We start from the raw sequence: 7,597 nt of genomic DNA on the forward strand, positions 1-7,597 counted from the left end.
TGTTTTTTTTTTTTCCTCCCGGCTGCCATCGTCCCGAAGGCGAGATACACGATGGACCCGAGAGATTTTTACAGAAAGAAAGGTAAGGCTGAAGTTATTAAGTTGACAGCTTTGGATGACATATTGCATGAGTAACTAATACTAAGCAAGCTTGAAGTTAAGTGCTGCGGTCGATTAGAACAAAGCGCGGTGTCATTGAAGTTGGTGGTCACCTAGAGTGACCACCGTGCATGAAGGGTCTGAGAGGGGCGGTAATATATTTTTTTTCTTGGTGTTTCAGCGGCGGAGTTCGTCGATATACCATCGGACTCTGACAGCTTCGCGGGGGGTGACAGCTCAAGTGACAGCGATTCTGACTATGAAGTTAATGATGCAGCAGCTGGAGCGGGCAAACAAAAACCTGGTGCGAGAATACCCATTCCCGCCGAGTGTGAGTCGTCTGATATAGACAGCGATGAAGACGATGTTCCGCGCATGACTGCCAAGGTGCCCTTGTGGAGTCCTTCCTACAAAATGTTCCCACCGCTGGACTTCTTATCGTGTAGTGGAGTGCCACATTGCATTCAGGACATTGAGAAACGAAGTCCTTTGGACATCTTCAGCCTGTTCTGGACACCGGACTGGATGGAGCAGCTGGTATTCCAGACAAATCTCTACGCTCAGCAGCAGGGCAAGCCGTATACACCAACTACGCTAAAAGAAATGGATGCCTTTCTGGGGCTGAATCTTCTGATGGGAATCAAAAGAAGTCCAAGTTACCAGGATTACTGGTCCAGTGCAGCTGACTTACATGATTCATTCATTTCGAAAGTTGTGAGTGTGAACAGGTTCGGCTGGCTGTTATCTCACCTGCATCTCAATGATAATATCCTGCAGCCAGCGAGGAATGTACAAAGTCCGCCCTCTCCTCTCTGAACTATCAACTAGGTTTGCCCAAAATTACTTGCCGACTGAGGTTCTCGCCATTGATGAATCCATGATAAAGTTCAAAGGGAGGAGTTCATTGAAACAATACATGCCGAAAAAGCCTGTGAAGCGTGGCTACAAGATCTCGATGCTCTGTGCCAGCAATGGCTACAACCTGAAGTTCGACATCTACACAGGCAAATCTGAAGGTGGCGTTCAGAGGGAGCTAGGCGCACAAGTTGTGAAGAAACTCTGCCAGGACCTTCGAGGAAAGCAGCATCGTCTTTTTTTTGACAATTACTTTACAGGCTACAACCTCCTCAGGGACCTACTTCATGATGGCGTATACGTATGTGGGACAGTGAATTCAAACAAAGAACTTGCCTAGCTTGCAGGCTGACAAGTCAATGGAAAGAGGCGACACAGACTGGAGTGTGAGCGACGACAGTCTGTGCTGTCTAAAATGGAAAGACAAGAGGATTGTTTATTTGCTCACAAATTTTCATGATCCTTGCATTGAAGTGGAAGTCAACAGAAAAAACAAAGATGGAACAGTGAGCAAGGTCTCTTGCCCAGCGGCTTTGCAGGACTACAACTAGCACATTAATTTTGTGGAGAAATTTGATCAGCGTAAGGGCCAATATAAAATAGACAGAAAGTCGCGGAAGTGGTGGCACAGGATTTTTTTCCACCTGCTAGACTGCTCTGTGGTGAACGCCTTTCTAGTATATCGTGAACTCGAAGGAGTAGAACAGTTCACTTTGAAAGATTTCCGCAGATGTATTGTGACATCCCTCACTGCAGATGCCCAGGTTAGCAGGAAGCGAAAGTCATCAAACACCGTATTGGTACAGATAAAAAATTCTAAGCCATATGTAGCCCCGGCAGTACGTGTACTTCACAGCGAGCACCAACCAAAAAGGTGCACAATGAGGAGGTGCGGTCTCTGCAGCACGAAGGCTAAACCCTCAAGAACGTCGTGGATGTGCGAGACCTGCAACGTTCCCTTGTGCTTGCGAGAAAACAAGGACTGTTTTGCGGCTTACCACCGAAAGTGACTGGTAGCCCCTTAATGCATGGTGGTCACCTCAGGTAACCACCTCATAACGTGTGAACCAAAAGTGCCAATTTTTTTTTACTGGTCAGAAAACCATTTCTTCATTATGAGTTCCCCATTTTTACAATAAAACTTGGTTTTCCTCTCAAAATAGAGTTCTGTGCATGAAAGAGTTAAAAAGTACCCAGTTAAAGTTGACACTTCGTGTTAGGTACGTATTCCTAAAGTTATCTAAGAAGTTGTCGAGCTCGTGATTAATCGCATCAAAATATGCTCTCTTGTAATCCGTGATTACCTTCCGTGTGGGTGATTTCTTTGTAAGCGGGGAGGCGATGCAAATATGGATTAGGTTGTGGTCACTAAGACCAGGGAGCGTAATAATGGTTTTTATGTCGTCAGGGCACGAAGTTAGCAGGTCCAGTAAGTTATTGCCCCTGGTAGGGCACGTTATAGCCTGGTGAAGGTTAAAATCAAGGACTGTGTATAAAAATTGTTGCTCTTTAGATGGTGTCCCATTCGACGCTGAAAGCAACGACCGACTGATTGCAGGATAATTGAAGTCCCCAAACAAAAGTATGGGTGCATTAGAATGTTTATTTGTAACGGTGTGGACGGATTGATGAAGTAGGTCGCAGAAGTCGGGGTGGCTGTCTGGTGGCTTATAGCAGACGCCAAAAACGAATTTCGACGCTCCGTTGGAGACAAGAACCTAGATTAATTCTATTTTATCGTCATGGAAGATAAGTGAGGATGCTAGGGTGTTTCTAATGGCTATGAGCACGCCACCTGCTTTCTTACTTTTGCGATCCCGGCGAAAAATTGTAAAATTGAAATTGGATGGAAGCACTTCCGTATCTGTGCTGTCATCATGCAACCATGTTTCAGTTAGTATCACTATGTCAGCACTGATATCATTTATGAAACTGTAAAGCTCGTCGCGTTTAGGAATTATGCTTCGTATGTTAGTAAACGCAATGTTTATGTTTAGTAATGCCATAAGTTGGATACACGTGTTACACGAGGCGGAATGATTCCAAACCCGTCATGTGCTGCCAACAGAGGTCACTTCCGATGATGCGCTGTTGTCGAATGTAATGACGGGTGAGTTCCGAAGTTCTGTTATTTTATCAGTTTTCGCGTCATAGAAGTAGGACTTATTTCCAACAATAAGTTAGTCCACCCTCAGTTTAAATGCACACTTTTGTGGCCGAATGAATTTGAGTAATTTTGCGCGTGCAAGGCGAGTGGCTGCTGCAAAGTCTTCTCTTACGGCGAAGGTCGTATCTTTTAGCTTAATTCCGCAGCTCAGAATCTTTTTTTTTTTAAAGTGAGCGAGCTTTATCATGATGGGCCGAATCTTGTCGGGGGAAAATTTTCCGATCCGATGAGCACGTTCTATGGCACTTGGTTCGAGCGTATTATCTAGTTGGGTGGAACAAAAGTTTATGACGTTAAGCTCTGATTCTTCCCATGTTTCTTTAACAGAGTCCTCAATACCTAAAAAGAGAAGATTATTGCGGCGCAATCGATTACTAGCGTCAATGTTAGCAGCTTTTAGCGTTTCAATTTCGTGTTTGATTTTGGCGGCGTCTTCGGGTACGGCACCCGATGAGGGTTCGATTTGGACTGTTTCTAGCGCTGAAATTCGGTTTGTTAGTGCTGAGAGAACTGTTTCATGGTTAGTTTGTACTGCCTTGAGCTTATTAATATCTTCACGAATGGTTAGAACGGTTTGCTCGATCTTCTTGATAGCGTCAGATAGAGTTTCTATCTGTGCTTTACTTGGACCGGGGTTTAGTTCCACATCCCCTGATAGTAAGAGTATCAACTGTGACAGTAATTCTAGGGTGAACACATTGTAACAAAAACATAGCGAGTTGCGTAATTTCAAGTCGTAGGGGCACGACACCGCGACAAAGAAGTAGTTATTGGTGTAGTATTGTTTAGAATGAGTAAGGTAACCAACCTGGAAGGTGAGGAGTGGCGTGAACATTTTGCGCCAACCGGTGTCGTGCCCCGAGCTTTTGGTGATGTTGTGAAGATTATGTAGGCCGGATCGGCCCCACGTGGTAGGTGACGTCGACGATGAGAAGCGTTGCCAGGCGTAGCTGCAAGCGCAGGCTGGTATCAGCGGGCTGGTGATAGGTGACAGATTTATCCCCCACATTAAACAACTCAAAATTAAGTGCACTAAAATTATGAAAAACAATAAAACCCTGTCCAACCTATCATATGGTGCAGATAAGACATGCTTGCTCCGTCGTTTCAATAGTTTAGTGGGATCACGCATAGACTACGGCAGCGTGGTGTATGGTTCTGGTTGGAAAGAAGCTCTAAAAATGCTTTTAACCTTGCGCATCCTACCATCTCCCTCTCTCATTCCTACTCTGCGCAGAGCATAAATTTCTTGGATGTTACGGTCACAGTTTCTCAGGGCAGACTTCAGACTAATCTCTACAGGAAACCTACGGACACGCGCCAGTATTTGCACTTCCACAGCAGCCATGTCAGGCACTGCAAGACTGCAATACCTTACAGCCAATCTCACCGTTTTAGGCGAATCTGCACAAGCCAGGCGGATTTCGATTCTAACTGCAGAGAACTTAAAACCGCACTCTTAAATCAAAAATACCCAGAGCAGGTGATCGATGACGCGATTACACGAGCTAACCAGTTGAACCGCACCGAAATTCTCCGAAAAAAACGTCAGTAAACTTATTTTTATTTTCTACGTCTTTCTCGTTTGTCTCTGTGTCTACTAACCTTATTTATTTCGCGCTCTGCGTGAGTTTTTATCTTTTCAGACTATATATATACATATATATATATATATATATGTATATATATATATATATATATATATATATATATATATATATATATATATATATATATATATATATATATATATATATATATATATATATATATATATATATATGCTGCCTGCCCTCGTAAAAAATAAACCTTTCCCCCTACGACCACGAGAAGCAGAAATTGCGATATTTGTAAGTGCAGAGCACCTTAGGGCCACCCTTGTGGTCGTAGCTTGCCTCCTGGATCCAAGTAAAGCCACATGGCATTTTGTCGTCGTGGTACAACCTAATGGCTTCGAAAGCCAAGCGGTTTGTATAGTCATAAGCGTTCGAAACTCGTGAACCGCTGGCGCTTGTCATACACGTCCTCGTTGTTGATTGCAACGAAAACTGCAGGTGCATTCGAGGCAAAATATACGTAATTAATCAGCAGCACCCGCCTTCATTAAGTTAGGAACGCTCGTTGGGTTGCTTTTTACGATAGCCAGCGAAAAAAAGTGGCAGTGCAACGCCGGCACGTTGGGGATAAAAAGCAAGCACAAAAAGAACAGAACTTCTGCTGTTGAGTTTCAGATAACGGGCACGCGAGCACTTCGAAGGCGGTAACTTTGAATTTACAGCCCATTACCGCGAATCAGTGGTCTGCACTTAAGACAGCTTTCGCAGCGAGTGGAACGGCTTTAATTTTTTTCTACTGAAACGCACCTCACCGTTTTGCTAATGAATTGTCATTGCAAATTGGGGAACCGCCTTTGCTTCAGCGCTTAGAAATACTGGCACTGGCCAACACCGATGCACGCAACACAACTGCCTACCATTCCCAAACTGACCGACCGCGTAAACAAGGCCATCGCGGATGTGATTTTTATGTATATTAACGACAACTAGAACGACACACTACCTTTGTGATCATCGGCTCCACAAAAGCAGCCGGTTTCACCCCCTTCACTGTCGCGAAGTCAAGTCAGTGCTTCATGCGATGCTTCTCCTTTGTAGAAGTAGAGCTCTCGCTCAGGTGCAAGAAGAGTCGGTCGCCATGCTTAGGCCGCTGAACTTGCGCGTTCTCTAATAGAAATCCAGTAAAAATACGACGCACGCCGATGAAGCCGCATTCACAGACAGGCGGTTTACCAATTTTCACTGGTGCGTAGTTGGTATTTAGACAGTCTTTATGCACAGCGGACAGCAAGATGGCGTAAACAAGGGACACAGCGCTTACTATGAACTTACGGTTTTAATGGAATAGTTGAACACATATACCATGAAAACATACTCAGAAAATACATTTGAAGTTCCCATTTTTTTTTATTGACGGCGAACCATATATTCTAATTTATTATTTTATAGCGCTGCAGAATGCTTGTTACTGTTGTAGTTTTAAGTGATATGTTTTAGGTGATATTTGTCCTGCATTTTACAACAGGATTTTGAGGACACGCTTGCAAGGAACTAGCATTGTAAGAATTGTTAAGTATGTCCACGATTACTTCGTGATTTTGAGTTGTAACGGTGACGATTTTCCTTCGCATGTCACAAAAGTTCTGAATGTTTTTTTTTTTGTGAACGCCTTGCCCTGCTTACTACGCGATGCGAGACAGCCAGACGGTAAGATTGGTCGATCTACTTTTCTTATTCTTTTATGTGCCGGGGATGCGAGTGATGGAACATGACAACACCCCTCCCCTAGCCATCCGCGCACTCGAAGTTCTGAAAAACAGGCATAAATAAGTAGTCTTTCAACACTGCTTGGATAAAACCCTGCCCACATCATTCTGAAGTTTAATTTTGTCATCAGTGAACTCGCGTTCAGGTTACTTCACGCATGTTTGATGAGATGTTGCCGCAAGCAAGCTTAAGGGCCAGACACACGTCCGTGTTTGCAGCCGGTTTTCGGAGCCGGTAAACGTTCCGGAAACCGCTCCCCGCCGCCGTGTGCTGGAATTGGAGACACATGGTGCGCGGGCGCCGTCAACGCGTCGGGCCGCTTAGCTCCACCCCGTTCCGTCGTGCATGCATGCAGCCTTTGGCAGCCCAAACAAGGGCCGCATTGACGCTTGACGGAGTTCTCCTGGGTGCCCCGCGATGCTTGTGATTTGCTTTCGTAGGAGATTGTTGCTTTAAGTATTTGGGGCCAATTATATCCATTAATAGCGTAAATGGATATCATTGGCCCAGCGGAGTTTTGAAAAACTAAAATGTACTACAAAAATAGAAAATATAAATAATTGCAACAGTGAAATTACTAAAAATATGTCTTACATCTGCTCGAAAACGAAGACGTAACTTAAACCAACAAAAAAAAACGTTGAAATTACGAAAAAAAAAAATTGCGGAGACGAGCCAGTCATTTAACGCCCTGCAGTTTCACAACAATGCGTAACTAGCGGGAGTAACGTATTTAATTGTTGCAATAGCGTAATGAAGGTGAATGGTCAAACAGAATATCCCCTCTCCAAATACACAATATAACCATTTCGCAAAAATGTGGGCGAAATTTAAAAAATGCATCTTATACATGTCCTCCGAAAAACGAAGACTCAACTAAAAAAGCGCGGAAAATAACCAAAACACGAACAAATAATCGCGCAAACGGACGAAGCTAGCACTACGCCTGTCATCTGCGAAAAAACACACCATTGGTCAAGTAAATGCGCTTAAACAATATAATGGTGTAATTTAGATCATTGGCGAAAAGAAACAAAATAAAAATCAAAATAAAATACCCCAACGTATCAGGCAACTCATAGCCAAATCTGTCTAAAAAAACTCAATGAATACTAGCGGCGTAAGAATGCTACGCATTATTGACAATTATCTG

General features: G+C 43.8%; 1 pseudogene; it reads right to left on the reverse strand.

Annotated features, from left to right (window-relative positions):
* Positions 1-3,005: 3,005 nt before the first annotated feature.
* LOC144173137 (uncharacterized) lies at positions 3,006-4,130 on the reverse strand (annotated as a pseudogene).
* Positions 4,131-7,597: the final 3,467 nt, after the last annotated feature.

The sequence above is a fragment of the Haemaphysalis longicornis genome, unplaced genomic scaffold, assembly GCF_048455015.1.
Source record: "Haemaphysalis longicornis isolate Haplotype H1 unplaced genomic scaffold, Haemaphysalis longicornis Haplotype H1 scaffold_29, whole genome shotgun sequence".
In the NCBI taxonomy this organism is placed as follows: domain Eukaryota; kingdom Metazoa; phylum Arthropoda; class Arachnida; order Ixodida; family Ixodidae; genus Haemaphysalis; species Haemaphysalis longicornis.